Source organism: Triticum dicoccoides, chromosome 3A (assembly GCF_002162155.2).
Source record: "Triticum dicoccoides isolate Atlit2015 ecotype Zavitan chromosome 3A, WEW_v2.0, whole genome shotgun sequence".
Lineage (NCBI taxonomy): Eukaryota > Viridiplantae > Streptophyta > Magnoliopsida > Poales > Poaceae > Triticum > Triticum dicoccoides.
Genome location: NC_041384.1, coordinates 695,735,214 through 695,741,459, shown reverse-complemented (window position 1 = coordinate 695,741,459; position 6,246 = coordinate 695,735,214).

The following is a 6,246-nucleotide window of genomic DNA, read 5'->3' as shown; positions in this document are numbered from 1 at the left end:
TGTCCGACCATCGCACCGTGTCGCACATCGTGATAATTTTGCGACCCGGTATGGCCTGGTGATTCGTGTGGTGCCAGCCCGGCACAGTATCATTTTTGTCATGCCATGCTAGTTCTATACTATGTTAAGAGTCCACGAAACATGCAAAGGGCAGCGCCGCCTAATGGTCCGACCCAATTAGCTGATTCAGGAGTTTTGCGAAACAGAATTTTGTTCGTTTACATTTTGTTTTTCAGAACTTTTATGATTATTATATTCTAAAAAGTGTTCAGAAAATGTTGTAAAAATTTAAAAATGTTTACGTATATTCAAGAATATTTATTTTTGATTTTTTTGCAAAGTTACAAAAATATTCCAAAATGTAGACAATGTTTCTGAATTAAAACCTGTTGAACAGTTTTAAAATATTCGTGACGTTTATAATATATTTTGTAATTAAAAACACATGATTTTTTTACAAAAAAAGTCCACGAATTTAGAAAATGTTTATGGATTTCAAATTTCCCAAACTACAAAAAGTATTCATGAATTTGAAAATGTTCCTTTATTTCACAAAATATTCTCGAATTTAAAAGAAAAATCATGAATTTTAGAATGGAAAAGTAAAAGAAAATTGAAAAGTCAAAAACCGATACAGAAAAAAAATGAAAGCTTCTGGAATCTTCCTATAACTAGGTAAAACTAGAAGAAAAAACAATCGAGTGGGCTGTTCCAATAGGGTGTGTCGGGGTGCGCACATTGGCTCGTCCACCGCCACGCATGGCACGATATAGGATTGGGCCTGTCGAGCCTGCCAGTCGTGCTTCGACTAGCCTAAATTGTGTGAAAAACACCATTTTTTCCTAGTTTTTTTTCCTGTGAGAGGTACAGATTTACTTCTCGTGCAGGAACGAATTTGCTTCCACGGTCTCGGAAAAGGAAAAAAAAACATGTTATCTTTTTTTCTTCCACAAGAGGCACGTATTTACTTCTCGCGGAGGCACAGATTTGCTTCTGCGTGAGGCACGGTCATACCTCTCGAAAAAGAAAAAATATGTTTTTTTCTTTCACGTGAGGCACATATTTAGTTCTCATGGACACACGGATTTCTTTTGCTCATGCTTCTCGGAAAATACATATTTTATTTATTCCGCGAGAGGCATAGAATTACTTCTCGTGGAGGCACATATTTGTTTTCGTGAAAGGCATAGTTGTGCCTCTTCGGAAAGGGAAAAATGACATGCTCCATGTCGGGCTTTTTCATCCGGTTTTTTCAATGAAAAAAAATTCGTCAAACCTATCAACATGAGTATTTTTTGAATTTTAAAAATCTCGACGCGAGAAATCCAATGATAAAAATAGTTTGAGATTTGAATGAACGGTTAAAAAGATAAAATATTTTGAATAACGAATCTATAAAAAAAACTCTGATTGTGACAAATGGAGCATATACAATGCGCCATGTCGTAACCTGAGAAGGGGGGAGTGATCTTTACAAAAAGTACTCATTTATTAGTGAAGTCGCTACAAACTTGCAACTTCAAGTGAACCGGGAGCAACCGGAAAATAGCTAAGACAAAGCCGCACACACACTGTTGCTCATGCCTGCAATCCCGTTAGGAACGTTGGAATTAGAGAAACGTGTGGGAGTTAATTTGAGTCGCATCAAGCTCGGGTGGCAGGTGATTCGTCACATTTTTCTTTGGAGGCTTCTGCAATGGTGTCGGAGGCAGGTGACAGGCTATGTGTCATGCCCAAGGGATTCGTCGAGCTTGGTTGTAATTTTCTTGCTTGGCCGATGGTCTTTTTCCAAAGGCTAGTGTTATGCTATCTTTCTAGTTTTATCAAGTTGTTGTGTACGTAACTTGTAACTTGACCTTTGTTATATGAATGAAACTCATATTACCTTGCAAAAGAGGGAGTAAATCCGAGCGAATTTTCTGACACCAGCTTTCTTCTTTCACATCAGTTGCCTAGCACTTGCTAGCACCGTGTAAAGTTCAACAAACAGAAAACACACACAAAAATGGCTGCAACAGAAGGGCATTACATCGATGTCACCGAACAAAAGCATGAAATAAGCCAAATTGGTTATTTTAGCAACAAATAATCCAGTTTTTTAGCAAATCAAATAAGCCAGTTAAACCACCTCGGCACCTCCCCATCACCTTATGCACTGGTTTGCCAATCGGCGCTCACACGCGAACAACATTCGGGCAGGCCCATTAGGCACATCGCTCGGCTACATTGGCCTCACTCCATAGCCAAAGATTAATGTCGATATTGCGATGTCAAGGAATGGGGGATTTGGCGCAGTGGGAGCAGTTTCCCATGATCATGTAGGGAATTTCTTGGGTGCCCCAGGACTGATTTTTTCAATCATCAATGATCCAACGACCCTTGAAGCATTGGCGGCTAGGGAAGCACTGGCTCTAGCTTCGGACCTGTATGTGCATCGGGCTAGTGCTATCATCGGACTACAGTTTTTTTTTTGCGAGATCAATAAATGACCAAAAACGGAACCTTCTAAGCTAGAATTAGAAAGACAAGATAAAGCAGTTGATGAGTCGGACTGGTAGCGCGGCAGGCTTTGGAGTGGTGATACATAAAATAATAGAGTGGTCATCTTCTTTTGTTCCTTCTATTTTTAAGCATGAATTTAGGCCGTCGAATGTGGAGGCGCATAATCTTGCAAAGCATGTACTTAAGTTGGGCGTTGATCACCATGTTAGGTTAGGCCAACCCGGAGATCTTGGTTTCATCACAGTAAACATTGCAATGACATCTTAATAAAGCTTTGTGAGTCTAAAAATAAAAAAAAACTTGCTTGCTGGTTCATTGTTAAAAAACAATAGCCAATGGTTCTGAAAAATACAGTTAACCGGTTTTTAGGATATATTTTAAAAAAACACGGATTTGATTTTTTATGGATTTAATAAAAGTTTCATTAATTTTAAAATGGTTCCAAAATTTAAATGAATTTGAAAATATATCACGAATTTCGAACTGGCTATGAATTCGAAACAAATCAGAAAATTGAAATATTTACTCCAACTATAAAAAAGCTCATGGATTTGAAAAAAAAATCATAGATATGAAAACAAATCACGAATTAAAAAAAAGTGTGTCAATTTGGGATGCAATATCATAAATTAGAGAAAAAAATAAAAATCTTAAAAAGTTGACAATTTTTTTTTAAATTCATGAATTTAGAAATAAAAAAGGGAAAACAAAGAACACACAATAGGCCGCCTTGGGCTGCTAGCCCAGTTAAACTATATCGGTTCTTCATATTACGCCCACCTACTTGGCTCGGTACAATAGCCTCATATTTTTATTTTGAAATGATAATTTGTATTTAGTAAAATAAAAAATGTATTGTTAAGATCAGTAACAAATGTTCTTCTTTTTTACATGCTCATGTTTACAAATAAAAGTTTTGTATAATATGTTTAAAAACAATGTTGATATGTTAAAAAATAATTCATGTGTTTGGAAAATGTTCGTGTATTTTCTAAAAAAGTTTGTTAAAAAAGGTTGCATATAGTTTGAGGAAATTATATTTATGTGTTTGAAAAAATAAATTGAAACTAAATAAAAAATAATTAAAACACAAAGAAAGGTTAAAATGAAAAGCGAACCAAAAGAGAAAAAAGGAAAAATATGAAAATAGAAATAAATATCTAAAAAGAACCTAAGGTTCCTTTTTCTGCCAGACGGACCGCGTTCTGCCCACCTTGGTCCATCCACCCAACTTTTTTTTCGATTGACAAGTGACGATTCGATTCAACCATCATAATTACATGACCAATAGGGTACAGGCGTCACACCTTCCCTTAAAAATCGTAATCACCATAGTTACATGTGTCACACCTTCCCTTAAAGAATCACAATCACCATAATTACATTCGTCAATGGGCGTCACACCTTGCCTTAAAATCGCGTCAGAAATCACCTGCTCGAAAATCACGTCGCAAATTGTCGCCATTGATCCGCAACCTCCGATGTTGCGGAAACGGAACGACACGGCCTGGATGCCACCACCGATGTAGTCGTTGTCACCGCCACACGCCTCGACCGCACGCCTGGACGACATGGCGAATCTCTGCTTGTAAATGTTGTTTCCTTCATTTGATCGGATTCTTCTCTCCCCGTGTATGCATGCCATGACTAAAATGCATCCTCTCAATCTTTTCTTCCAGACTGGGTCATCGACAACGTGCCGCTGGCTAGCCTTGGTCTGCATGAGGTCGTTGCTCGTTCTCCGTAGCATCCGTGCGGTCCATCTGTTCAGCCACATCTCCAACATTATCGTCCACGTTCGCCGGAAAGGACAATTACCACATCAAACCCTATGGCATGATGAAACTTACCATCCGCACAATCGGCAGAGAGGGCGGAATTGGGCCCTGTTTAATTGAAGAGGGAAGTTAATCTTTATGATCCATTTGAATCGAGGATTGTACATCAGATCAGTAGCTAAACACAAAGGTATTGTAAGTCACATCGGTATAGTGGATGTACAATGCGACACGAATTTTAGTAGTCCCTATCAGTTGACGTTGGAGTGTTCTATTTTTTAGAATATAATTTTGCATAATCAGTATGCATCTCATTAGAATGAGAATGTTACTAGGTCGTTATTTATTCCCCCCTCTAATACAATTTAGTTCTATTGATGTAGCATTCCACATTTCTACCAATTGAAGAATTTAGCAGTCTTTTTCCGGAAACAATGAGCCTCCTCGTCTATTTTCATTATAAAAACCACTTTCAAGAAACAAAGGATTTGTCCCTGTATATTATGCTCTTATTGTGCATTATAAGATTTGGCTCCTGTGACAACGCACGGGTACATACCTAGTAGAAATAAAAGCCCCGCTAAAATACCAACTGTAGTGTTTAAAAAAACTACTCAAATGTGCCAGCCCATTGAAGTGCACCTGTGCAGTGACGGAGTAGGATTGAAATAACTATAAACATTACCCTCCCAAATCCACCACAAATGGACTCATAACCCCTTAAACTCAATTTGGTATCATTTTCACCCTTGAATGTCTAAAACCATATAAGAGCATCTATAACCGGACACCCCATACGCCCGGGTGACCTGCCCAGTCACTGTCCGGACGCATATCGGATTTGTTGCCCACCATGACGGAGAAGGCCGGAATTCGCCGAAGAGAAGCTAGGGAGTGGAGGGGAGTGGCTGGGGTTTGGTTCGGAATGCGGACAAAGATAATTATATGTGGGGTCTGGACAACCACGTGCACGTCCGGGCATCCCCATATATGCCCCATATATGGGGTGAATATTGGAGTTGCGGTTAGCCCAGACGTTTGGCCATTTGGGGCGGCCGGTTGGGTGGCATCGAGAGGTCTAGATCCGTCGACTGGAACCTTGTCCCTTGCGGCCCCGAGGAGGAGATGGCCGTACGTCTGGCTCTCTGCCGCTCCCAGCAGAAATTTGCCAAACCGCGGGCGGAGTCGTTTCGACGGGAATCCATTGCGTCCACGGAAATGGCGCATGGATCCGCCGGGACGATGGCAGGAGGTGCCTAACAACCGCCTCATCGGATGCGGTGCGCAACCGCTGGCGCCCAAACCCCCGGGTGGGTGCAACCCCTTCGGTGGCGTGCCGTCCCCACGGGGTCACGCTCTGAGCTGGAGGTAAACGCCGGCATGGCTTACAGCCTGTACGCTGCAGACGCGAGGCATGCATGCCTGTCGTGCAAGGAGTAGGGCATGGAGGCCGCGGCAACCCTTGCTACCGAGGCAGCAGAGGCGGAGTCGCACAATGCCGAGCCGCAATGCCCAACCACGTCCATCATCGATCTCACGTCGACCGGCAATGTTGAGGCCACGGGCTCTGACGAGGAAGAGTAAGGCATGAGAGACGACTGCGCCTCGTGTCCCATGCGGACCTGTTTGTGTCCCATGTCCCACTATACCTCGCCAGTGATCGGACCTTCACTTCGCGGGTCTCACGACCGTCAGACTGAGGCACAGAGGGAACAAGAAGGACGGTAGCTGGGGAAGATTTAGACAAGATTTTACGTTGCATGTAATTATATGGTTTGATGGTTTGAAATGAGGTATCCAGTAGTGGAATTGAATATCTAGACGTATCCACGAACGTTTGGGGTGGACGGATTTTGGTAGGTCAGAGTTGTCGATGCTCTAAAACATGCTTTCGAGTTGTTTCGAAGGTTTCATAAAAATGAATAAAAGTAGTGGTTTTGAAGCTAGAATGTCATCATGGGTGGTC